Source organism: Onychomys torridus, chromosome 10, assembly GCF_903995425.1.
Source record: "Onychomys torridus chromosome 10, mOncTor1.1, whole genome shotgun sequence".
NCBI classification, from domain to species: Eukaryota; Metazoa; Chordata; class Mammalia; order Rodentia; family Cricetidae; genus Onychomys; species Onychomys torridus.
The window spans coordinates 78,681,392-78,708,790 of NC_050452.1; the positions used below are offsets into that span (position 1 = coordinate 78,681,392).

The 27,399-nt window shown below is 44.6% G+C and overlaps 1 long non-coding RNA gene across 1 annotated transcript; it reads left to right on the forward strand.

Moving 5' to 3' along the window:
• Positions 1-13,015: 13,015 nt before the first annotated feature.
• LOC118592556 lies at positions 13,016-22,247 on the forward strand. Its single transcript, XR_004946077.1, has 5 exons — positions 13,016-13,209; positions 13,301-13,450; positions 16,855-16,920; positions 20,470-20,536; positions 21,545-22,247. It is a non-coding gene; the product is annotated as an uncharacterized LOC118592556 (long non-coding RNA).
• Positions 22,248-27,399: the final 5,152 nt, after the last annotated feature.

Below are 27,399 nucleotides of genomic sequence, written 5' to 3' on the forward strand. Positions count from 1 at the left end.
AGAGGCTGATTCAGGGGCTGACACCAGAACTCAAGTCCTCTGCAAGAGCAGTATGAGCTCCTAACCACTGAGTGGTCTCTCTGCCCCTGGCTATTTGTTTTTCAAGGGGCTTTTAGAGCCTCAGTTGAATGCAGGGCTTTCCATATGATAAACAAGCACTTTACCCTCTGAAGTAGGCTTCAAGATCTAACCATTTGATTTTTTTTTTTTTTTTTTGAGACATAGTTTCACTATATAAACCTTGCTCACCTGCAAGCAGCTCAGCTATGAAGACCAGGCTATCCTCGAACTCACAAACCTCTGCCTGCCTCTGCCTCTGCAATTTTTGAGGATTAAAGATGTGCACCACTATGCTGGCCAAAGCTTTTAAAAAAAGATTAAATATTTCTTAAATGATATTTTGTGTGACAACATTTAAGACCTTCTTAACTGCTAAATACTAAGTAAATTCAAGGTGTTATTTTATTATAAGATCACTGTGATTTTTGTAACTTTGTCATAGGCAAATAAAACCTGACAGTATATAAAAAGAAAACATCATAATGCAATTCGCTGAATTAATATATATAAATGACCATAGCATCCTAAGTCCAGGAAATGATGGCGAACATAAGAGAACTCTGAACTGTACACTTCTAAAAAATGAGTGTTATGGCATGTGAATTATATTCCATAAATATTTTGCCAAAAATTGCAGAAAAAAGAAAATTCAGCACCTATTTACATTAAAAAACAAAAACCCAACTCTTTAGCAAACCCAGAACAACCACATAAAGAGAGTTTACAGGATGCCCCAGTGAGCCACACTCTTGGGGAAGTCAAGGTGCTTTCTCTAGGTGACGGGGAACAAGGCAGCCTATGCATTATTTTGTAAAGGTCCTTTGTTTAATAAGGCAAGGGGAGAAACAGGCCCACAAACTGGAAATGAGTAAGAAGCCTGTGGTTAGATTATGTGATTGCCTGCCCTGAAAAATCAAAGATTTAATGAAAGCTATTACTGAGTTTAGCAAGTATGCAAGAGGTAGTAGTTGTACTTCTACATAGAAATAAGCATTTAGAAATGGAAGTTTGGGCAGGAGAGATGGCTCAGCCATTAAAAGCTAGGCTCGCAACCAAAACTATAAGAAATGGAAGTTTTTAGCCAGGTGGTGGTGGCTCATGCCTTTAATCCCAGCGCTCAGGAGGCAGAGTCAGATGGATCTCTGTGAGTTCGAGGCCAGTCTGATCTACAGATGGAGTTCTAGGACAGCCAGGGCTACACAGAGAAACTGTGTCTTGAAAACACAAAATAATAAAAAAAGAGAAAGAAATGGAAGTTTTAAAATTACCATTTGTAATAGCAAAAATGAAATATATATGTATGGGCATAATACAGTCTATATGCTGAAAATTAGAAAGCACTGATTTAAAAAAGAAAAGATCTACCATGCCTTATATTATAAAATTTAGCGTTACACCAGTTCTCCTCAAATTTATCCATAGGTTGGAACTCTAATCAGATTCCCTGCAGGATTCATGTAGATATCAACAAGTAGATGGAAAGGGAAAAAACAGTATTCAAAACAGATGTGTAAGCAAACATTAGGAGGACTCGTGCTCCAGGGTTAGCACTGGTTTTGGTACAGTGGCAGACCAGCAGAGCAGTAGAACGTAGTGGGGCAGACACAGACTCCCATGTTCATGTCAGTGTTCGAGAGAGCACAGGAAGTTCCCTTTGTAGAGCAGTCTGAAAGGATCAACGCTGGGATGTCTGCTCTTTAAAACACCCATGTCAACCCACTGTTCAATCTAAGTTACCGGGAGTGGATTGTAACTGTGTGAGTGTGCTTCTCTCACTCCCATAAAACAATGACCAAAAGCAGCTTGAGGAGAGAGGGGTTTATTTCAGCTTATATTTCCAGATAACAGCAGTCTGCCGCTGAGCAGGAACTGAAACAGGCCGTGGGGGAAATGGCTTACTCCACATGCTCATGGGCTGGCTACTGCTTGCCCAGACTTATTCCACCCACAGGAAGCTGGGCCTCAGTCATCAATCAAGAAAATGCCCCCAGCTGCTTGCCTACAGGCCAATCTTTCGGATGTGGTTTCTCATTTAAGGTCCCCTCTTCCCAGATGACTCTAGCTGTGTCAAGCTAAGAAAAGCAAATGAAACATGGTAACTTAAATATAAAACCTAAACTACTAACTAATAAGGAAAACAATGTAAGTAAAGTGTCTGGTACCTTGACATGAGAAAGGATTTCTTAGTTTGAAAATATTAATCAAAAAAACTGGGTTTTTTTTTTTGTTTTGTTTTTTTGTTTTGAGACAGAGTCTAGTGTGGTCCAGGCTGGTCTGGAGCACACTGTGTAGCTGAGCATGACTGAACTTGAGTGTGTGTGAGAACGTGGAGAGGTCAGAGGTCAATGAGGGAAGCTGGTCTCCTTCCACAACGTGGCCTCCAGGGATTGAAGTCAGTTGTCAGCCCGAGGGCAACCCCTGAGCCTTCTCACCAGCTCCTACCTTGACTTTCTTATTCTCTTGCCCCTACCTTCCGAGTGCTGAGATTACACCACCATGCCCATGTTTTCTCATTAAAAAATGACATTGATTTATTACGTGTACGTGCTATGGATATTGCTCTGTGTAAATAAAGTCTGATTGGCCAGTGGTCAGGCAGAAAGTATAGGCGGGACAAGAGAGAAGAGAATTCTGGGAAGTAAAAGGCTGGGGAGAGACACTGCCAGCCGCCGCCATGAGAAGCAACATGTAAAGACACTGGTAAGCCACACTCCATGTGGCAAAATATAGACTAACAGAAATGGGTTAATTTAAGGTAAAAAAGGTAGATAACAAGCAGCCTGCCACGGCCATACAGTTTATAAGCAATATAAGTTTCTATGTACTTTCTTGGTTGGGTCTGAGCGACTGTGGGACTGGCGGGTAAGAGAGATTTGTCCTGACTGTGGGACTGACAGGAAAACTCTAACTACATGTACGTGCATGGAGGTCAGAGGAGTCAGTCCTCTCCTACCACGTGGGGCCCAGGGACTGCACTGTCGAGTCATCAAGCTTGACAGCAGGCGCCTTTACCTGATGAGCCGTCTTGGTGAAAGGCATGCTCCTCTTCTGTGGTGCTGGGGATCAAACCTAGGGCTCTGGGCACACTCAGCAAGCACTGTACAAACTGAACTACATCCCTAGGCCTCACTATATATGTTTTTCAAGTGACATTTCCATGGAAATGGCAAGCCACAATCTTGAAAACCATAAAACACATGAAATGTCATGTTTATGTAGAATATACAATGGTCAGTAAGAAAACAACCTTCCAAAATGTGACTAAAAGATTGAGCAGGCATTGCACTCAAAGAGCTGGATGTTAGACACGCAGAAAAGCTGTCAGCATTATTTATTAGTCGTTAGGAAAATGAAGGCACAAGAACACACTGCTGGGTTGGGGATTTAGCTCAGTGGTAGAGTGCTTGCCTGGCAAGCGCAAGGCCCTGTTGCAGGGCACAACCCATAACCCCAGCACGTGCAAAGTGAGACACAGGGTGATGAGCATGAGTTTTGGGCCACCTTGTTTACATAGATATTTCTGGCCCAGCCAGGACTGCATACCAAGAGCATGCCTTTAAAAAGGGGAAGAGTGTAGGGAGGTGCCAGTCACTTCAGCCGAAGCCTACAATCTTAGAACTTGGGATGTGGAGACAGGGGTAGCCTGGGCCACATGAGTTCCCATTTCAAAATAAAACAATTAAAAAATAAAGAATAAAAATCTGTCTGAGCCAGTTATATGGCACATGCCTTTAATCTCAGCACTCAGGAGGCAGAGACAGACGGATCTCTGTGAGTTCGAGGTCAGTCTGGTCTACCGAGAGAAGACAGCTAGAGCTGCCCAGAGAGACCCTGACTCAAAACAGACATAAATATGACTAGAGTTATGAGCTTTTGGGGGGTAGTATTTTGCTTGTCATTGTGTATTTTTTTAAAACTATAAAATCTTGAATTATTTGTGAGGTAGTCGCTATGGGATTTGTGTTAGGTTACATATTAAACCAATCTGATATTAAAAAAGAAATCTCAGTGGTCACTACACACTCAATAAATATTTCAGCCAGAATAAAGGCTAACTGTGATAGGGAATAGAACATTAGGAACTTCATGCATGAAGACTGGGAACTTCAGACATTGCCTAATAGGTATGGTCGTCACAACACATGTCAACAGCTACAAATCCAGTGTGGCCTGACACAGCACAGTTCATTTGTTCACTCATCCTTCCATGATAGTTCTGTTTTCCTAATTTCTGGTTGATATCTCTTTTGTTATTGATTTTGCTTTTTCGAGACTGGGTCTCTCTGCATAGCCCTGGGTGTCCTGGAACTCACTCTGTAGACCGGGCTGGTCTCACATTCAGAGATCCTCCTGCCTCTGCCTCCTGAGTGCTGACCGCCCGGCTGATAACTTTAAAATCCATGTGTATTGAGTGTCTGCTGTATCTAGGTGTGTGTAGCATGTGCATGCAATGCCTCGGGTGGCCAGAAGAGGGCATCAGACCCTGGAACTGGAGTTACAGCCACTTGTGAGCCACCATGTGGGTGCTCTGAACCCAAGCAGGATCCTTTGCAAGAGCAGCAAGTATTCTTAACCGCTGAGCCATCTCTCCAGTCCCAATAACAATTTGCTTTTGTTTTTTAAATGATATTTATGAATAAACTTTTTGTGTTTTCATTTCTCAGTTTTATGCCTAGGAAAATGGCCAGGTTGGAAGTAATAGTTTAGCCTTTGGAGGAACTGCCAACCTGTTTGCCAAAGCATATGTGTCATCGATACTATTTTCCATTTTGAACAGCGAGGGAGTGTAGGGGACCAGCCCCCACCTTGTACAGGGTTCCTATGAGGAGGAGAGAGGAATAAGGGGTATTAGGTTAGAATGATAGACCTAACCAAGAAGAAGAAAGACAAGCACAGGATAGCTTTGGGAGGACCTGGATCCTTATTCACTGGCCCAGAACTTTATTCAAAAGGGCTTTTTATAACAATGCCAAAAGACCTGCCCCTTGCTAGATAACAGTCAGGTGTAGCCCCTTCCAAACACCTGGTACCCAAGCCCATGGTCCAACCATTCTCATACGCAGCCCTGCTGGGAAAGCAAGCTCAGCTCTCACTAGGAAACCTCTGTGGGCTCCCACAAGGGAGGCTCCTGGTTCACATTCAGGATTTACATGTGCGTGACTGCATGTGGAGACCAAAGGTTAATACTGGTGTCTTCCTCTATCACTCTCCACTTTAAAAAAAAAAATTTTTTTTTTTTAGACAGGGTCGCTTACTGAAACTGGAGCTCACTCATTGGCTAGCCAGCAGACCCCAGAGATATTCTCCTGTCTGCTTCCTTGGTGTTGGGATTGGAGATTATGGGTGAATTTTAAAAGAGGATGTTTGGGGCTGGACAGATGGCTCAGTTGGTAAAGTGCCTGTCACAGAAGCACCAGGACTTGAGTGTTGGCTCCATCACCCACCGAAGCTGAGTGCAGTGACATACGTGGGACTCCCGGGGTGGCACGGTGGGCACAGGCAGACCCCCAGATTCACTCATTGGCTATTCTAGGCTAGTGAGAACCCCCACCCCCGCTTTCAACACATAAGATTGAGAATAACATAGAAAGATACCTTATACTGACTTCTGACCTCATGAACATGCATACTGGCATGCACATGGACATGCGGCTATGTGTGCATACACCCCCATGAACATGTATGCACACCGCACGTGCACACCCATACACATGCAACTTATTCAAAGAAATGAATAAGAGGCAGAATAGAAATTAAAACTAATTCTCTAACCAGATCTGAATATTTTATTGTGTCATATTGACTAAATATGGTCAGGCTCTGAAGCCATTCGGAGTTGTAAGAACACTTAACTGGGCTAAAAGCAACAATGGAAATATTCTTGTCCTCAGCCTTTGTCTACCCAGTTTATCAGCGTTTAAAGGAATAATGCAAAACACTTTTTCAAATACAGAGTATATAAGTACATAGTCAAATGTAACAGAGCAATAAACACAGATCTGAACCTTGCTTTAAATGTCATGCACAAAACTTAGATTTATTTAGTTTTTTTTTTTTTTCGAGACAGGGTTTCTCCGTTAGTTTTGGTTCCTGTCCTTGCTCTGTAGACCAAGCTGGCCTGGAACTCACAGATACTTGCCTGAGTGCTGAGATTAAAGGGATGCGCCACCGCCCGGCAAAACTTAAGATGTATAAAGGCAGCAAACTAAAGGGTGATTTAGAAGTCAGCCTTGAACTTCAGTAGCATGTCACACACAACGGAACACAACACTGACTTAATTTTTCAAAACATAAGCCCTTGTTGGGTTGGAATAAATAATAACAAAAATATGTTTAAAGAGGAATTTCAACTTTTACATAATTTTTTTGCATTTTTAGGTTTTCATGTTGGGATTTGCTGTAGTGTGCCAATATCCATCTAGTGTCTGTGACTTTTACACAGTACCCAAGTGTATCATAAGTTTCTTTTTTATGCCCTGTCCCTTCAAATGTGAGTGAACAGAGTACTTTCCACTTTCCAATTTAAACTTCCAAATTCCTGCTCGGTTGAGGGGAAAGGTGTTCTAATCCACCCTCAATGACTGTCTTTTTCCGGTTTATTAAGCACCTGGGCGGCTTTATATGAATATGAGTATGTAGTCTACTTACTGTTCCTCATTTTAACCTCACCGTGACACAAGCAGGCCCCAGAGGCAGCAGAAGGTACAGGTTGTGCCTGTTTTCTGCTCAACACTGGGCTTTGTAGGGGTCACCTGAGTATCCGCTTGGTTGTATGTCTCAAAAGCGGAGTTGTGCAGCGCAGCGCCTTGAGAGTGGAACTCACAGTCACCTGTGTTCTGCATTCCCTGGCTTATCTGCAACACAAGGAAGGCTCTCCTGACATACCACCTTGCCTTCTGTCTGCTGCTATTTCTAATTTAGGCTTCCTCAGGACAAGGGGGTTTTGTGGTATATGAATCTGCACTTTTACTTAATTTTCAGACCATCAGAGCCTAAATTTTCATACTAGAGTAAAATTATACTTTAGCTTTCATAGGTGTTTCACCAATATTGTGTGTGTTTGATTGTGTAGGTGTATGGTGTCTCTGTGTGTGACTATGTGTATGGTTGTGTGTATATAATGTGTGAGATTATATGCATGTGTGTGTGACACTATGCGTGTGATGAGTATGTATGCTGTGTGTGAGACTATTTGCATGTGATGTGTCTGTTTATGATGTGTGATGTGAGACTATATATGTATAATGTGTCTGTATGTTGTGTGTATGCGATTATTTGTGTGTGATGTGCTTGTGTGTATGTTGTGTGTGTGTGAAGGTCAGATGGTAACTCTTCAAGAATTGCTTCTTGCCTTCCACCTATGAATAAGGGTCCTTGTTTCTGCCCAGATGTTGCATATCCTAGGCTAGCAGGTCCAGGAGCCCCAGGGACTTCTGTGTTCCCTCCCATCGTGGAGTAGCTGTGCTAGGATTACAGACGCATGCTACCACATGCAGCCTTTCACAGAGGTTCCGGGCTCTGAATTCACACCTCAGATTTTTGGAGCAAGAACTGTTAACCACACAGCCATCTCCTTGACCTCTAGCATCATCTTTTTTAAATTTTCCACTTATATGTATGGTTTTGTCTACACACGTCTGTGCATCATGTGTGTGCCTGGTGCTCTCAAGGGCCAGAAGGGCTCATCGGATCCCCTGGACTGGAGTTACAGGTGGTTGTGAGCCACGGTGTGGGTCCTTTCTGGAAGACCAGCCGATGCTCAAGCTATCTCCCCATCTTCTCCACTCCCATCCAGTAATTTAAACTGTCAACCAAAGCTTTTTCTGTATAGTCAATGTTTTAGTTATTTAAACAAGTTAAAAGAAGGCCTAACATCGCATGTGTGTATGAAAATTTGCTTTTAAACAGGGTAGCTGGGCACACACTTTTGATGCCAGCACTCAGGAGGCGGAGGCAGGCTCATGATCTCCGTCAGTGTGAGGCCAGTCTGATCTACACATCAAGGGCTAGGCTGGCCAGTGCTAACAATGATACCTTGTCTCAGAGCGCACGTTTTGGAAAGCTTTTGAAAAGATCTACTCACACTCCGGTCTTACAGGAGTGACTTCACAAGCAGCACCTGGTGGTGTCTTTTCCTCCTTTTTGGAAAACTCATATTCCAAGCAGCCCTTACCAAGAAGTTTATCATATGCATAGGTCAGAAATACAAACTCATGCACTGAGAATGATGAGATTTTAAAATAACACGTGAACTTTATGATGCACAGAGACCGTCCTGTCTAGGCATGCCCATCATTTAGTGTTTTAGCAGCCGACAGCAGCAGAGAACCCTGCCTGGCACAGCTTTCCTCCTGACTGCTGACCGTCAAACACTGTGTGATCTTTCAAGCACAATCCGTCATATGGAACTAAGGGTCATGGGAATTGTTAGTTAGCAGTGGTGCCACATTGAAAAAAATAGATGTCATATTATTGGAGAGAAAACACTTCAAGTAAGAACCCCTTAGATTATCTGTTGAGATCATTGGTGAATTTTGAGATTCTCAGAAATGTTTTTGTTATTTTGTCATAAAAATCATTCTAATATGTAAATAAAATTTTTTTCTTTTTCTTTTTTTTCTTTTTGGTTTTTTGAGACAGGGTATCTCTGTGTAACAGTTCTGGCTGCCCTGAAACTTACTTTGTAGACCAGGGTGGCCTCCAATTGAGAGGTCCATCTGCCTCCTCTGCCTCTGCTTCCCAAGTGCTGGGATCAGAGGCATGTGCCGCCACCACCTGGCATAAATTAAAATTCTTAACCACTTAAAGGGAAAACAAACTTTAAAAACAGTTGAGCGAGTGCTCTGAAACATCTTAACATAGTCTGCTGAGAACACGTCTGTTATTTACTTAGCAAATGCCCAAATTACTTGGTATTACCAAACTTGAACTACTGTATGTAGTTCAAGAAAGAGAACTAGTATTGTCTTGTCAAAAACTTTTATTTTCATTCTTTGTGAATGATTTCTTTTCTCATTTTAAGACAGGGTTTCATGTCGTCCACACTGGTCTCAAATTCACCATGTAGTTAAAGATGACTTTGAACTTCCCATTCTCCTGCTTCCACCTCCTGAGAGCCGGGGGATTACAGGTGTGTGCCCTGTGCCCTATTCTGAATGATGTTTTAAGGGCTAGCAAACTAGTTTTAGCTCTGATATTTAAGAAACTGATTTCTAGATCCATTAGCAACTTTACAAAGTGATTGATGGCACACATTTCTCCATCACAGATGCTCATTTCAACCTACAAAAGATTAATAGGCTAAAGCTCATGGAATATTTCTTATAAAAATTACGTTTGGTGTGTGTGTTACATGGCAGGTGCTTAATCAGAGGGTAACATCCAAGAGTCAGTATTTCTCTTGATCAAACTCAGATCATTCATGTGTATTTGGTATGTATGTATATGTCTGTTTGCACACGTGTGGGTGAGTGCACATGATCGTGTGTGACTGCTCCTGTGTGGAGACCCAGCATTGATAGAGGGTATCTTCCTTAATTGCCCTCCACTTCTTGAGGCAGTCTCTCAGTGAACCCTCTCAGTGAACCCAGAGTTTGCTAATCTAGCTAGCCAACTAGTCCTGGGGATCCTGCGCGCTGTGATTACAGGTAGCTGTGCCCTGCCCAGTTTTTAGATAAGTTCTGGGGACCTGAACTCCAGGCCTTATCTTTGCAGGGCCACTGAGCTATCTCTCAGTTGATTCCTCACTTCTTAGCTGTCATTTAAACTCTACAATCATTTATGTCTACCTATAAAAGATAAATAATACATGTTTGGTAGCTGGTGAGAAATTCATAGGCTTGGAGGTCATGGAGGATGGACCTCTCCCTCACAACTAGCAACATGTAAAACCATGAACTGAAATTGCAGGCTCTAATGACCATTCACTCTTTGTGATGAAACACCATGACCAAAAGCAAGTTGGGAGGAAAGGGTTTATTTGGCTTTCATTTCCACATGGTGGTCTATCATTGGAGGAAGTCAGGACAGGACCTCAAACAGAGCAGGAACCAGGAGGCAGGAGCTGATGCAGAGCCTGAAGGGGTGCTGCTTATTGGCTTGCTCTCCATAGCCTGTTCAGCCTGCTTCCTATAGAACCTAGTTCCACCAACCCAGGGATAGCCCCACCCACAATAGGCTTGGGCCCTCTCCTGTCAGTCACTCATTAAGAAATGCCCTACAGGTTTGCCTGTAGCCCAATCTTCTAGAGGCATTTTCTCAGTGAGGTTCCCTTCTCTGATGATTCTATCAGAGTTGACATAAAGCTAGCCAGCACACAGGGTCTGTCTTCATAGCCCTGGCTGTCCTGGAACTCACTATGTAGACCAGGCTGGCTTTGAACTTACTTGAAGTTCCACCAGCCTCTGTCTTCTGAGTGCTGAGACTAAAGATGCACTACTCTGCCTGGTATCATCATGCAAGTGGGCCTGTCAGTCACCTGAGCAGGAACAAAAATAAACTATCTGTTGTGGAGACTTTTGTGTTTTAAAGCATTTCTGAAAATGTAGGCTGGCAGTACCCATCCTCACCCCTGGGAGTGAGCTTTGATGCCAGTGGTCCCTGGCCATTGTCTACTCTCCTCTGGGTGTGTACTTCACGGTACACTGTCGAACCCCTTTATCTCGACAGTCCACTCCTATGTGTCTCACTGGAATTCTTTCACTGTGATCACAGGAAATGAGCTGAGTTTGGAGGTGACAAGTGACACAAAATTGGTCTGAGGATACGTTAACATAATTTAGATAATTCTCCTGGGCTATCTTAGGTCTGGGTAAGTGGAAACTAGTGTGGATTTTACACAGAAGCCAGGAAACAGCCAGTGTGTTGCATCTAAAGGAAATACGTGCAGTTTGTCAAAGTCCAGGCCAGTTCGAAATGCACAGATCAGCTGGGTATAATGGAACAAGCATGTCATTCCAGTACTCCGGAGGCTGAAGCATGTGGGCCAAGGGTTCTAGGTCATCCTCAGCTACACTGGGAGGTTAAGGCCAGCTTGAGATGCAGGAGACCTTGTCTCAACAATAACAGCAACAAACACCAGGGGAAAACACTGGGGGGAGGGGAGCCCCACCTGTGTCAGAGATTCCACAAGGCTGACCGAATTTCCAAGACTGCATAGAGATGGAATGTTACAGGTCCAGAGCCAAAATTATCTTGTGCTATCTTTAGAAAGAGCCAAGAACGCTACTCCCCAAAGCAGCACACAGATCTGGTCAAACACACACATCCCAGCTAGCATGGAGAAGCTTGAGGGATTTTTTGGGGGGGGGGGGTGGGGGTGGGGACGGGGACGGAAACAGATTCAAGAAGGAAATGTACAGAAAAAAAGACACCTAACATTTGGTACTGGGTCAGTCATTTTTGTTGTCACTGACAAAATTTAGAATCTAGAGGACGGGCCTCTGAGTATGTCTGAGGGATTACAGTGACTGGCAAGACGCACCTGCTATGGGAAGGGAATTCTGGACAGTATACACGTGGAGACAAAGAGATCAGCACATTAAGAACATGGTGGTGGGTATAATCCCAGTGCTGGGAGGCAGAGATAGGAGGAACTCGAGGGCTCAATGGCCTACTAGCTTAGTCTAATTGGTCGGTCATCAGTGAGACTCTTTACAAAAAAAAAAAAAAAAAAGCTGGCTGGCTCCTGGGGAGTGACCGCTGAGGTTGACCTCTGGCCTCCACATGGACCTGACCTGAGCTCACACACACACACACACACACACACACACACACACACACACACGCACACTGAAATCAATGCAGCTGTGATGGCCAGTGACAAGCTATCAATTATCTACTTGGTAAATCAAACCCAAAGAAACTCGCATCACATGTGAATTTATTGTTATTCAACAGACAACAAATTCTGACACTGAAGGGCAGAGTGTAGGGCCGCGGTCTGCGAAGGCGGATGCAGGAAGGTTTGCGGCCAGCTTGGGCTACATGTATATTCTCGGGTCCGACTGATCTACGCAGGAGACACCATCCCACAAAACCAAAAGGCTCTACTTAGAAGTTCGTGTTTGTAAGGGTTTATTTTACCTACTTTTCTCCTCAGTATGCCTTCAACATGGTATGAAAGACTTTCAGAACCCGAAATGGCAGATTCACCATAATGGTCTCCAACTCGGAAATTTCCTACCACGCCTCTGAAAGGCTGAGATTCCTGGCGTTCACCACCGCGCCAGACGCCTACGGACGGCCTCACTTTTTTTTTTTAAAGGTCTTTAAAAAAAATTACTAAAAAAAAAAAAAAAAAAACTTTAGGAACGTTGGTGTGGAGGTGTCAGATCTGGAACTGGAGTTACAGACAGTGGTGAGCTGCCGTGTGGGTGCTGGGAATTGAACCTGGGTCCTCTGGAAGAATAGCCAGTGCTCTTGACCGCTGAACCATCTCTCCAGCCCCGGCCTCACTTTACATTATAAAAACGGCAAAAGGAAGTCTTTCGAGTAACCTCACTCAGACCGGAAAGCCAACACGGAGCACTAGTTTCTAACGGCCGTCGCGACCCGCTTCCGGTTGCGCACGTCCGGCGGCGCTCCGCTATGTGCCACCGTCCCACCCCGTCGGTCCCGCAGCACTGCGGCGGGTCGGCGGCTGCGCTCGTTCACTGTGCCGGAGGACGAGTGGCGACGCTCCCCGAGGACTCCTCGGGGCTGTGGCCCTCTTCAGAGCAACTTCCGGCTGCCCTGCCCCTTGAAGCTCCCGCGAGACTTTGCGTCGCGGTAACCTCGGTTCCGCCCGAGTAGACTGGGCAACCGGACCGGAAGGGCGGGCTTTGGATGCTACCCTGCCTTTCGTGGTTGCCGCTCTCGACGGCCTAGCCAATCACGGGCCACGCCGTGTCGCAGCAGCCAATCGGAGAGGCCCGGAGCCTCCAAGACCCTCCGTGGGCCGCGCCTTCGCCTCTCACGTCTCGGATTCTTTTGTTAGAGCGCCGGGGTGTTCGCGTCTGTGCTGGCTCGCGTGCGATCCGGCGCCATCGCTCCTTGGGCGAGCCTTGTGATGGGTGGTAGACAGGCGGGAAGCGAGCTGACGCCGAAGTGGCGTTGGCGATGGTGGCGCTTGCTCGGGAGGACCGGTCGAAGAATGGCGCCAGGAGACGGGTAGGGACAGGACGCGATGTCCGGTGAATGTTGCAGAGCAGGCAGGGACAAAAGAGTGATCTCAGCCCTTGCCTCGTGCCTTCTTTTGTAGCTCACGGAGGCGGGGATGACGCAGGAGGTTTTGGTGTGACCTGGCGCTCTGTATGTGATACCACACAGGAGCCTGACCGAGGATGCCCCGGAATCCTAATTTAGCGAACCTTTTTTTCTGAAGACGTTTTGCCCTGAGGAGGAAGAGAAGGTACGGTCTCTCGGGCCCTCGCTGCCCCCCCCCCCACCCCCCGTGCCGTGGGAGCCGCTCAAGAGCGGAAATGCTAAGAGAAAGGGCAGGCAGATCATTGTTCGGACTTGGGAATGGGGCATCGTGGATTTCAGAATTGAGATTTTAGAACAATACAAGTTCTTTTTATTTACACTTCCCAGAACGAATAAACCGCCAATTGAAGGCGTAGTTTGTTGTCTTTCTCAAGGAGAGCCTTTGCGTATTCATTAGCTTCTTTCTGAATAATGTAGGCCAGCTAGAGATGCATGTAAAGTTTTCATTTCTTTGCATCCTTAAAATGATACTAATTTTCAAGTCCAACAAGGTTTTCCGCCTTCTATTTTACTCTGGATTGAAGTCAGCAAGTCATCAAGGTATTCTGCCTTTCCAATTTATGCTTATACCTTATTTGGATGAAGTAAGCAGCTTTTGCTGGTTTTTCTTTTATTATTTATTTTCCCCGATACAGAATTTCTTTATGTAGCCTTGGCTGTCGTGGAACTCGCAAAATGTAGACGAGGCTGGCCTCAAACTCACGGAGCTATACCTACTTCTGCCTTCCAACTGCTGGGATTAGGCCACCACTGCCCGGCTCTTTTATTACTTTTTAAAAGAAAGCCGGTGAACTTTGGGAACACCGGGTGCTGGGGGAAGGCATGGTGTAAATGTTTGCTTGACCGTTGAAATGCAGGGCTTTGTATCAGTTCCCTTACGTTATTTCACCTCACGATTAACAGTGTACAGTGAGGCTCAGTATGGTCTCACAGCTTTCGGCACATCTGTGTTTCTATATTGCAGTGCTGGGATCCAAGCCCAGGTCTTGTGTGTGCCTTCGGCCACTGCATCACCAACCTGCTCTTGTTTTTAGAACATTGGCAGTTTTCTAGGTCTTTCTGAGACAGATTTGTTTCCCAGAGCATGTTCTCAAGCTGGAGGTGATCTTTCTGAATGGGTTGCCTAAAAGGCCAGGAATAAAGGTTCAGGACACTTTCAGAAGTTTTACATCACCCTATGAAGACACCGTTAGACTTGCTATGTAGCTCAGGGTGACTGTACCTCCCCTGTGCTGTGCTAAGCTCTGTTAATGTGCTTCTGGATTTGGAACCCAGGGCTTCATGTCCACCTAGGCAAGCACTCTGCCAGCTTCGCTTTATCTCTAGCCCAGAGTAACTCCATCCTTATTAACTGTCCCTTTGTGCCTGTGTAGATGACCTGTTCCGTATGTTTCAGATGGGATAATAAATTAGTACACAGGATTTTTTTTTGGGCTGGCTTTTCCTGTAGAAAAGTGTTACAAGTTTGCCCTTTTTGTTGCCAAAATGTAACCTTGTATATGTAAGACATCAGTTGCCAGTGCATTTACATTGTTAATATTTATTTTTTGAGTGTTACAAATAGTGATGCCTTGAGTGTGGACAAGTATGGATACATTTCTATTTCTCTAGATGATGTAAGGGAAATTGCTTCTCAAGTTCCTGTCCCCATTTGCTACCAACTGTGGGTGAAAGTTCCATGTTTGTCACACACCACATAGTTGTGAAGTGGTAGACAGAAACTTGTAAGAAAGAAAAATCTTCATAGAGTCAGTGGGAAAGCATTTGGCTGTCTGGCATGGCACAAAGCTTTGGTTCGAGTTGTGGCAAAGCAAACAAAGCCATGCTCGAACAACAGTGAGATAGCTCCTTCCCAGGAGCTTTTCTACAGGGAATGCACAGCCACAGTCCTGACAGCATGAATCAGTCTTCAGAACCCATGTAAAGGAGGGGCCACCGCCCACAAGTAATGACTGGGAGACTTCTCATTCTGAAAGCTCAGCTGATAGCTTGGGCTTGTTTTTAGCTAGCACTGATAAAGTAATCAATTTCTATTAATTTACTTTGTGCCTTGAGGCTTTATTACCTTTACTCTGTACTGCTCGTGTTGCTTCCTGAGTCCCTTGCGACTCCACCCTTACCAGCGTTCTCTGCCCTGAAAATCCTGTCTAGCTACTGGCTGTGTCACAGTGTCAAAAAGATTATTCCACAACAGAGAACCAACTCCACATAAAACTCATGGGATGTATGTGCCTCCCCACCACAAGATAATAGAGTAAAATTAAAAACCATAATAGTAAAAGTCCTGGACATTTCAGGAAAGTTAAGCATTTGTACAAGGATTTCTAGAGGGGGGGGGCTGAGGTTGGAGTGGACTTCAGAGCATGCAGAGTTCCAGGCTAGACTGGGCTACATAATTGAAATTGGTTTAAAAAATAAAACACACTGATTATGCCTGGAGAGGTGGCTCTGGTTGAGAGCACTTGCTGGTCTTGTAAAGGGCCCAGGATTGTTTGCAGCATTCATATGGCAGCTCACAATCACCTGTAACTTCAGTTCCAGGGGTTCAACACCTGGCCTCTGGGCAGCAGGCATGCAGGTGGTACACAGACACACACACAGATAAAATAGATACATGAAAATAGAGAAAATCTAAAGTGTACAGGTTCTAAGTGGAGGAAATCTAGTGTAATGATTAGTGCTTGGATACCTTTGTTAAAAGTGTTAGTTTAACCATAGAAGTGGGATTCCAGGCTTTCTCAGTCAGTGTTCTATTGCTAGGAAGAGACCATGACCACTGCAAGTCTTAAAAAAGAAACCATTTAATTGGAGCTGGCTTACAGTTTCTGAGGGTTGGTCCATTATGTTGGGAAGCCAGGCAGGAAGGCATGGTGCTGGAGCAGTTGCTGAGGGCTTTATATTCTGATGTGCCAGCAGAGAGCAGGGCTTTTGAAAAGCCAAAGCTTGCTCCCAGAGACACCTCTTCCAAAAAGGCTACACCTCTTATTCCTTCCCTGACAGCTCAAGTTGAAGACACAGCATGCAAATGGATGAACCTGTGGGGGCCATCTCATTCAGACCACCACAGGCTAAATGGTTTCAGAAGTATAACCTAGGGTGTTCATGAAGGAGAAGGAGGAGATTCAGCTGAGCAGAAAGCCAGGTTAGCATCTACAGTGCTTAATTGCACGCCTGCCGTGGTGGGTCTCCACGTAAAGAAGTCCTGATTGCCTGACACTGCTCAGTGTTCCTGGTCTCATGGATTTTGACTACATTGCTGCCATGAATTACAAATGGGGAACTGCAAAACACATTTACTTACATGTCATAGACCTGGATGTGTCTGCTCTGAATATTAGAGGGCTTTCAGATTTACAGCAAGTAGTTTTGGTCTCTTATGGTTTCCTCTAGTAGCTTCATATCCGATGATTAAACCTTTTCACTGCTGTTCACATAATGATCTGCTGTGATTATTGAGGAATTAATGAGGATATGTAAGCTTTGCTAAAGGTGCTGTTGCAACAGACATTGTCCCTTTCATAATGATTTAAAAGAAAATCTCTTTTTCAGGGATTGTTCTTGGTGGTGTCTGGAAGAGATGTGGCTTTGGAAGATGATATGAAATATACAGGAAAGGTATCTGTTTTGTGTATATTAAATATTCTAGAAGATAAAGCTGACCTGAAATAGATTATTGCAAGTTAAACTGGAATTCTAAAGACTTTGGTGAAATCTTAATCACCTATTTTGAATGGTGAAAAATTTTTTTATTACATTTATTTATTGTGTATGTGCTTGTGTATGGAGGTTAGAGAACAACTTGGAGTTTGTTTTCTTCTGTGACCTTGGTCTCAGGTATCCAACTTGGGTCATCTGTCTTGGTGACAGGTGCTTTTATTTTTTTGTGTATGTCTTCATCATGTGCATGCATGGTACCTGTGGAGGCTGTAAGTAGGCATCACATTGCCTGAACTGGAGTTGCTAATAGTTGTAGAGCTGCTGTGTGGGTGCTGTGGGTGGAACCCCAGTCCTCTTAACTGTTGAGACACCTCTCCAGCAGATCCCTAAAACTTAGAGACTAGTCTGCAGCTTGTTATTTTATATTCTGCACTGTTGGTCACCATGGCCCTATGGGGAGACTGTCAACTGTTGGAGGGTCAGTGCTGTGCCTATAGAGCATCCGCTCTGGTCAGGTTCCTGGCTAGTTCCGCTGGCACCTTTCATGCTGTGTCCTGCTATAACTCAGATACTCACAAGGCTGCCGGCTTCTGTTCTTTGCTCTACAAAATGTTGGAGTTCTGGGATTTCTGGTTAGCAAATTTAGATAGTCCTAAATCTTACAAGGTTTTACATTTTCCTTTTTGGATGTGAATATGAGTTGAGCCTCTTAATTAAAGTCAAGTCAAGTTGTTCAAAGTGACAAATACTAATTCCTCTGTGTATCTGGGACCAGGGGATAGGTCTAGGTCTTCTCATGGGCTTGTTGATAACTGTCTGGAGTGTCCAGTTCCTGTCCACATGGCCTCTTCATTGACTGCAGCAGCTGGCTTCCCTTGAGGGAAGAGGATCTCTGAAACTGTAGGAAGTCTGCCATATCGAAGTGTTCTAGAGCGGCTGCAGGAATACAGGAGGTAGAGAGGTCAGCACAGGGTCTTGGAAGTTGACTAACTGCTAGTTTCTTTAAAGTTTCTGTTTATTTCATGTTTAGCATTTGGATTTAGTATTTGAATCTAATAATGAGCATAAGAGCATGCATATCCAAGTAATTGGTCCCTTTTTAAAAAAAAATCTACTTTCTGTGTATGGGTGTTAATGCCTATATGTATGTTTGTGCACCAAATTCATGTCTGGTGCCTGAGGCCAAAAGGGGCCATTAGATAGATCCCCTGGAACTGGAATGAGAGGTGTAGCACAAATCTTAAAAATTCTTATTAATAAAATCAAACCTGAGCCAGGTATTGGGGTGAATGCTAGAAGACCAGAGAAGCAGAACAAGCCACAGCCGCTTCCTCACCTCGCCAATTCCTCAGCTGATCCTGTTTCCTCAGACTGGAAGCTTCTGAGTCCTCATCCAAATGGATCTCAGCTGAACTGCTTCTCAAAAGCCTGAAAACTTAACCAGTCTAGTTCCTGGTCCTCGCGCCTTAAATACCTTTCTGCTTTCTGCCATAACTGCCTGGGATTAAAGGCGTGAGTCACCATGCCTGGCTGTTTCCAGTGTGGCTTTAAACTCACAGAGATCCAGATGGATCTCTGCCTCCCAAGTGATAGGATTAAAGGCGTGTTTACTATTGTGGCTGTTCTGGTTCTCTGACCCCAGATAAGTTTATTAGGGTACACAATATTTTGGGGAACACAGTACCACCACAGAGAGGGTTGTAAGCCACGTGGCTGCTGGGGGCAGCTAGTTCTCATAACTGCTGAGTCAGCTCTTTAGCCTAGTGGTCCCCACCCCACCCCCTTCTCTCTTTTGCCCTGATTGTCCTGGAACTCACTACGTAGACGAGGCTGGCCTCTAATTCAGAGATCTATAAGTTCATGTTTTTTTTTTTCTTGCCTATATTTACATATAATTTATGTGCCTTAGTATGGAAAGTTCCTGGGTCATTTAAAGTCTTCAGTCAGAGTGTTTTTCCCCGCTTGGGTTGGGGATTTAGCTCAGTGGTAGAGCACTTGCGGCCCTGGGTTCCATCCTCAGCTCCACAAAAAAAAAAAAATTAGATAGCCTTATGCTTTGTGGGTTTTTTTGGGGGGGGGGGGGGTGGGGTGGGATTGTGATCCAGTTCTATAAATATTTAACATTGCTAGAACATGTCGACATTGCCCTCAAAGCTTGGTGTATGTACAGTGTGGTGAGCATATGAAGTACTTGTCCTTTGCTGCTTATTTGTCCCTCTGTAGGCACTGGCTTCTTCATGAGCAAGATGAACTGTTGTGGAATCAGAATAGCCCTGCTGTATTAGTCAGGGTTCTTTAAAGGAACAGAACTGATGGACTAGATGGATACATACACATATCAAAGGGGGCTTTATTAGAAGGCCTCACAGACTATCGTCTGGCTAGCCCAACAATGGATGTCTCAAAGGAGAGGCCAGGTGGTTCCATGTTCAGTTCATAGGATGGTGTCTCAGCAGTTCCCTGTGGTGGAGAACCTTTGGAAGAAGTATCTTCTGACACCAGCAAAAGGTGGGGCAGGCTGGTGGGAAGCAAAAGCTTCTGTGTGGCCTTCCTTCCCACCAAGAAAATCTCTCAGCTGTGCCCAGCTGCTTGGGTTTTAGTTGTTCTGGCATAGTCAGGCTGACAACCCAAGACTAGCTGACACAAATATCACTCTATTTCCCTGTGCACAGAAATGATGTACACAGGGATGAGACTTGACTGTGAAGTTGAGGCACAACATTGTCACCTTCAAAGTTGATGCTCAGAAAAACCACACACATGATTGCTATGTGTTAAGTAGGTTGGATTGCATTCACAGATATTCTCAGCTGCGTGGGTTCACATGTGGGTGGTAGGTGACCACACCTGCTGGAAGATCTTAGTTCCTGACAGTTGGAAACCTTCAAAAATACTGCATATATTTAAAGGGGCTGAAGAGATGGGTCAGTGGTTAAGAGAACCAGCTGCTCTTGGAAGGCCTGGTTTCAGTTCCTACCATTGACATGGAGGCTTAAAGCTATCTGTAACTCCAATCCCAGGGGATATGAAGCCCTTCTCTTTGGGCACCAGGCATGCCCATGATGTGCATGCATGCAGGCAGGCAAACCACTCTTACATATAATAAGTCTTAAGAAAATATATTTCACTTACAGCCCAGAATAAGCAGTTTTATTGCATGGTAAGGTAGGCTTTTTTCCATATCAGGCTTGCTTGGTGATTAGAGACATGAGTAAGGTAACAGGAAATAGTCTGGGCAAAGTAAACACAGTAATACACTTGATAGTCTATGAATTCTTGTTGACATGTAATTATGTATTTACGTTTTAAAGGGCCAGCAACAAGAACAAAACATTTCTATGTAGAGCTTAAAAATAAAGCAAACCTAGGTGGCAGTGATTGGCTTTCTGCACTGCTGTTCACATCATAACTTGTGTGGTTAATGTATGTGAGGGCATTTGCAAAGTCGTGATTTTAGATATTCAGTGTCATTTCTGCATTGATTTGTCTATTTTAATATTTTTGTAGGAAAGAAGGATTTTTGTTTGAGAGTACCATTTGCAAACTTACTCAATAATTCGAAGATTTATATAAGGTAAGGGATTTTAAATTCTATTATTTCTTTAGTCAAGAACTTCTAAGTTACTAGGCTGCCTTCAGTTTAATTCTGCCCCAGCCTTCTAGGTACCTCAGATTTCAATGATGGCTGGCCTGGTTTTTCCCTAGACTCTCTGATGATACGATTTTAGGTAGGACACACGACTGGTGATCAGTGTAACCAAACCTTTGACTATGTAAGGGCTAGTGACTGCCCAGCCCTGATGCTATCCGTACCTGGGCACATTCTTTATATGTGGAAGAAAACTTACTAGACAGCTGGACCTGTATTTGTACCCTGGCCTAACTCCCCAGGTAAATATTCTTCCAATCAGACCACACCTCTGGTAATTGGATTAGGAACCACTGCTGGAATGGGTGTGGGTGTAGAGGGACTAGCCTCTTAGCATTAGTTTGCCAGTGGCCTGTAGGACCAAATGGACTAGTGGTGTTTTATAAAATGAGGGGTGAGGGGGGCAGCCAGACCTGTTGACTGCTGAAGTGGGGGGGGGGACGACAACTGGACTCTGTCTCTTCCTAAGTGAAGAATGTCACTTCTGTGTAGACAAGTCAGGAATAATGAGAGATAGGGCCTGGCAGTTAAAGGGACAAATTGCAAAGGGAGGAAAGAACAAACTTTGGAGTGTGACACCCTGGCCTCTTCCACTAACCACCCTTACCATACGCCACTCCTGTGTGCCTGCACCCTTATTATACCAGCCTGATTTGTCTCTCCTCACCTAGAAAGCATAGAAGTCCAGATACCTCTCAAATTATCAGTGATGTATGTAGGAGAATGAGGCCTCCTAGAAGAGTTAAGAGGGCACAAAGGGGTTGGGTGAGAAAACTAGAATCCACTGGGAAGCAAAACCACGAGATCCAGGAAACAGCTGGTTGGAAAAGTAAAGCCCTTTGCCAAACAGCCTATAAATGGTGCACAGCAAAGCCTGTAGACCAGAGCCCAGACCCTGTCGGTGTAAATAAACGCTTCTTCACTCTTCTGCAGGCCTGTTGAGAAAGTGGCCTGTCCCCTTCCTCCTTTAAGGAAAGTGCTCGTCACACAGCCCGATGACCACAAGCTGCGAGAGAACGGACTCCTGAAGTTGTCTTCCGACCAACACAGACACAATAAGAAAATAAATGTAATTTAAAGTCAAAATAGTAAGACAAACAGAAGAATGCTGCTGTTTTATTGAAATGTGAGCATGGTACATGTGATTGTGGAACAAATTGGATGCTTTGTAAAGATTTATTTGTAATGGGATGCTACATGTTTGCGGTACCCTCAGTGCTGCTGGAGTGACAGACAGTTGTGAGCTGCCTGCAGTGGGTGCTGTAAGCTAACTCGGGCCTCTGGGGGAGCATCATGGTCTCAAGTTCTGAGTTACCTTTCAGCGCAACTTTTTGTGAATGAATTTGAATTTGTTTGCATTGTGGAGAAAAAGCAAGAATGAGGGCTGCTGTTTTGGAATGTTGTGACTGCTGCCAATCAAAATGAACTGTAACTTCCTGTTGCTTCCTGGTAGAGGGCTAGCCCAGAGTCAAACATAAAACTAGTAAGAAGTATCCTCACTTACAGTTCAGGAACCATGCCAAATGGTTCCTGCCCAGTAAAAACAGCCAGTTGGTCCTCACAGACCCAATTCTACCACTGTCTTACTGCGGTTGATTTGTAGTACACTTAATAAACATCATTTCTACTAGTCTGACTTGGGTGAGTTCTTTCACTGTCTGCTACTCCAAACTACAGCACTTGGTGGCCCAAGAACGGGAGCAGGGAACCCAAAACTCCTCTTTCTCTGAGTTAGGACCCTCAAGTCAAGAAAACAGTTCACGGTCTGTGGTCAGGGCGATGTTGATGGCCTTGAAAGGTCCTTGCCTGTTCAATTAATATCACTCTTAGGAGTTGGGGACCAATGCCCTGGTCTTTGTAGTTATGTTTATTATTCCTGATACCTGAGTCTATGGTATGTCCAAGGGTTCAGCTGCCTTGCTTTGTCTGCTAGAAAGAAGACCTAATCTCTTTAATTGGCAGCTTATCCCGGGCCAATCTGCACATTGGCCCCTCTTTGCTATCTCAAACTTTCCTGGAGTTGGTAGCCACTGAGAAACAGGGTCTCTGGTTAACCTACTGAGGCCATACCTTACAACCTCTATCACGTCTGGTCACCCCTTTTATGTTTTTCCCCATCCTGCATTCTGAGAGTGATTTTCTGAGGATTTCTTCATGACATCTGATCCAATAACTGGAAACCATAGGTTTGCCATTTAGCTGTTGGTTCTTCACAATTTTCAGTAAGATGAAGCCTTCCTTTATAGACAGTTGTACCAAGGATATTGTTTGGACCATTATTCTGTTTGAGATGCCCTATTAGTAATAAGGGTCACTGGTCCCCTTTTATCACCAGGGGCCTTTGCTGTTGACTCATGGGGATGTTAGTTTCTGGAACTTCTTAAGGAATGGCACTTAAGTGCCATTGTGTTTCCCCACAGTACAAACCTCGGTCCTGGGTCTCTTATTATTTAACAGTAGGCACCTTGCTTACCTTCCTTAACCTCACTGAGGGTGCTATGAAAATTGTTTTCTTGAAAGAATCTCAGCACAGGCTGGCCTCAAACTCACTGTGTGGCTGAGGATGATCTCAAACTGGTCTTTGTTCCTTTACTTCTATGTACTGGCATAAGCATGTGCCACCATGCCCAGCTCTTAAAAATTTTAAGACTCCTGTTTTCTCTCTCTGCACCATTGTACCCCAGAATTACTCATCCTTATTTTCCAAAAATCAGTGAAACTCTAGGGTTCAACAAAACCACCAGTTGTAGAATTTGTGCCAATGTGACTTCAGGAGGCTTCCTAAGGTGTCCTCTCCTTTTTGGTCCCACTTGGCCCCTTGCAGTCAAGGTGCATAATGAACCTTACACTAGTCTTACCGCTTAGATAAAAACCTGTCTCAAAGGACCTCTCAAAGGTCTCTGGCAGTCTTAGGGTATTTTCTTTGAGGAACAGAACTGGACAATCCAATCAAACCTCTGGAGAGTATCTCATTAGTTATAATTGGAGTCAAATCCTCTAACTTCACATCATACACTTGGACCTAGATGCTGAGATTCCGGTTATAGACCTGAGTCCTGGCCCCAGTGAAAATCTCAACCTGAAAACTGGGCAGTCTTCACTGGCACCCCAGCTTGTCCAAAACCCACTAGACTCCCCAATGGGCACAGTCCTAAAAGCATGCAGAGTGCATGTTCAATGGGGAACTAGGTTAGGACCCCACTCAATCTCAACTGGGCTTAAACCTTGTATATTCTCTTGATAGCCCCTATGAGCAGCCATGTGCCCCACTTTCCAGACATTACTGGAAGCATTTCTCAATACAATCTTTACTGTCTAAATCCTGAGGACTCTGTGCTTCCTTTGACAGACTGGGTGCCTATCTTTACTCTTAACTCACAGGACACGTGGCCTCTCCAGAATCTGAGTCAGGAAAATGTACCCTTGTTGTGTACCCCTGTCTGAGTAAACGCTGAACCTGTTTTATTGTTGGGACCTCAGTCTCTCTCCTGAACTCCACTTTTATTACCCCCAAATGTCCCTGGGACTTAGAAATAGTTACTCCAAGAACTTTCAGCAATATAAACAAAGTCACTTGAAAGCAAGTTACATTTCACAACTTCCCTGTTATAGGAAGAATATTGCTCAAGTATCAGCCAAATCTTGACGAATACAATAAACTCCAGAACATTTTGTTTTTCGAGACAGGGTTTCCCTGTAGTTTTGGAGCCTGTCCTGGAACTCGCTTTGTAGACCAAGCTGGCCTCAAACTCACAGAGATCCACCTGCCTCCGCCTCCCGGGTGCTGGGATTACAGGCGTGCACCACCACTGCCCAGCTGGTCCTTTTATCTTTTAAGTTAGCGTACAAAGTCATAGGTTTCACGTTGGTGTTTTCAGGTTCTTGTATTTTTAACCTATTTGTCATGTTCATGTCTAGAATTCAGCAATTTTAGGTCCAGGTGATTTTCAACATGGATTCCAGCCAGTACCCTCAAAGAATTAATTACCAGTAGGCACTTTAGACTAGGCCACCAGGATTTTCTTGACAGCCATTCTTTTTTTTTTGTTGTTGTTGTTGTTTGTTTTTCAAGACAGGGTTTCTCTGTGTAGCTTTGCACCTTTTCTAGAACTCACTTGGTAGCCCAGGCTGGCCTCGAACTCATCGCCTGGCTCTGCCTCCCGAGTGCTGGGATTAAAGGCGTGTGCCACCACCATCCAGCACTGACAGCCATTCTTAACTGTCCCTTCATTACTTCTCCCTGTCATCCCTTGACAGATCATCAACAGGAAGTAAGGACAGCATTAAGATATTTCATGCAGGGGCTGGAGGCATGGCCCATGGGTTAAGAGCTAATGTTCTTTCAGAGGAACCAAATTCAGCTCCCAGCAACCACCAGGATGAACTGATACTGCTCATCTCTACAGGTATCCACCCCTGTCCCCATATACACATAATTAAAAATAAATCTTCGAAAAGAAAAAGAGATTCCATGCTGTCTGAAGCTTCAGAAGAGCCCTCCTAAACTGCAAAGTGGCCTAGAAGAACAGGTGTGTAGGGCATGTGACAGCAGTGCCACGGAGCCCAGCCCTGGTCCAGAGAACAGGAACCAGTCTGACTTGCTCTTGTTTACATTACAGGCATTTCTGCCACCGCTCCCAGGGTGAATTTACCACCTGTGACTCCACATACCACATGTGCATAGTTACCTCTTTCTCTGGCTTCAAAGAGTAAATCAGAGTCTGGAAATGGACTTCCATCTCATGTAGAACAAGGCTTGATTAGAAGTTCACTAAAATGAGCTAAAAGTATACTTTTGTGAATGACACAAGTTTCTTCCTTAGGTGCAGGCGCTTGTGAGCTGATTCTGCATGAGTCACTTCAATACCAGTCCACAGTCCACCTAAGGACATAGGACTGTAATCCCAGCTACTCAGGAACCAAAGACAGGTTATCAAGTTCACCGCCAGCTTGGACAACTTAGTGAAAATCTGTCTCAATAAAAATGAGGGTTGCAGATACATACTTATGGCAATGCACTGACCTACTGTGTGCTTTGTTTCTCCTTTTTATCCCACGTGCCTCATGCTGTGTGGACACCCACAAGTCCCACACAGGGCGTAGGGGTTGGGCGGGGGGAGACCTACCCCTTTAATGAACCCTGGAAGTCCTTTAGGTTTGTTGTGCTGGGGATCAGTGCCTTTCAGCCTCTTGCCATCTCTCTACTGCTGGACTTACAGCTGCTGGCTGCTGCTCTAAGATGTTACAGGGGTCCTATCCGCATGCTGGGGGGTTGGGGTGTGGGCTACCATTTTCACCTCGGTAAGCTTGCTTTTTTGAAGTGAAATCCATATGCAGGATACTGAAAGGGTGAATTAAAAACATTTCTGCTTTCCAGTACTGGCTTTGGCTAAGGATTGAACAGAACCTTGTGGAGGCTATGCAGAAATCTTACTGTAAGTATATCCTCATTCTGTAGAGACAAGATCTCACCAGATAGTTCAGGCTGGCCTCACACAACTTTCCTGCTTCTGCCTCAAAGTCCAGCTTGCTTATCGTTTGTGTTCAATAAAGAAGCATCACTTTGCCAGAAAGTAGTGGCGCACACCTTTAATTCCAGCACTTGGGAGGCAGAGGCAGGCAGGTCTCTGTGAGTTCGAGGACAGCCTGGTCTAGAGCAAGTTTCAGGACAGCCAAAGGTACACAGAGAAACCCTGTCTTGAAAAAACAAGAAAAGAAAAAGTTGATATGGTCAATAGGTGTAATAATAAAGTTAGGGGACTCAGTCCATTCCAGGTGCTAATACTTTATAGCAAGTGATTCTCCCGTGACTGGATTTCACTGATAAAATAATTACTAAGTAAAAAGTACAAGGCAACACATCTATTAAGATTGGAAGCTTGGGGCTGGAGAGATGGCTCAGCGGTTAGGAGCACCGTCTGCTCTTCCAAAGGTCCTGAGTTCAATTTCCAGCAACCATGGCTGACAACCACCTGAAATGAGATCTGGTGCCCTCTTCTGGTCGGCAGGGATACATGCAGACAGAATACTGTATACATAGTAAATAAATCTTTAGGAAAAAAAAAAAAGATTGGAAGCTCTAAGGAAGATGGAGCGTTTGGGACCCTGTGAACCCAGCTTTGTTTGGTTAAAAATTACAGACACACACCTTTAATCCCAGCATTTAGGAGGCAGAGCCAGGCGGATCTCTGTGATTTCGAGGCCAGTGAGTTTGAGGCCAGCCTGGACTCCCAAGTGAGTTCCAGGAAAGGTGCAAAAGCTACACAGGGAAATCCTGTCTCGAAAAAACCAAATATATATATATATATATTAGAGCTAGCTTAAATTGGGAGATAGGGTTCATTAATTATTATAGTTATTATAATCATAATAGGGAATTCCAGAGCCCACTTTTATGTTTTACATGTTGAGTTCCTGTATGTATGTATGTATGTGCCCCACGTGCACGCAGATAATGCGGGAGGTCAGAAGAGGGTGTGGGATCCTCTGGAACTGGAGTTACAAATGGTTGTGCATTGCCGTGTGGGTGCTGGGAAATAAACCCACGTCCTCTGCAAAAGAGCAAGTGCTCTTTACTAAGCCATCTCTCCAGCCTTTGCTATCATTATTATATTTTGCTTTGCTTTTTGAGACAGGCTCTCTTGCAGCGCAGGGTGACCTGCCTGACCTTACTATGTAGCCTACACCAGCCTTCAATTCCTCCTCTACTTCCTGAGTGTGGCATTACATGCATGGGCTATGATGCCCACCCAGCTCGGCCCCCATTTCATTCTTCACTTTTGCTCTAC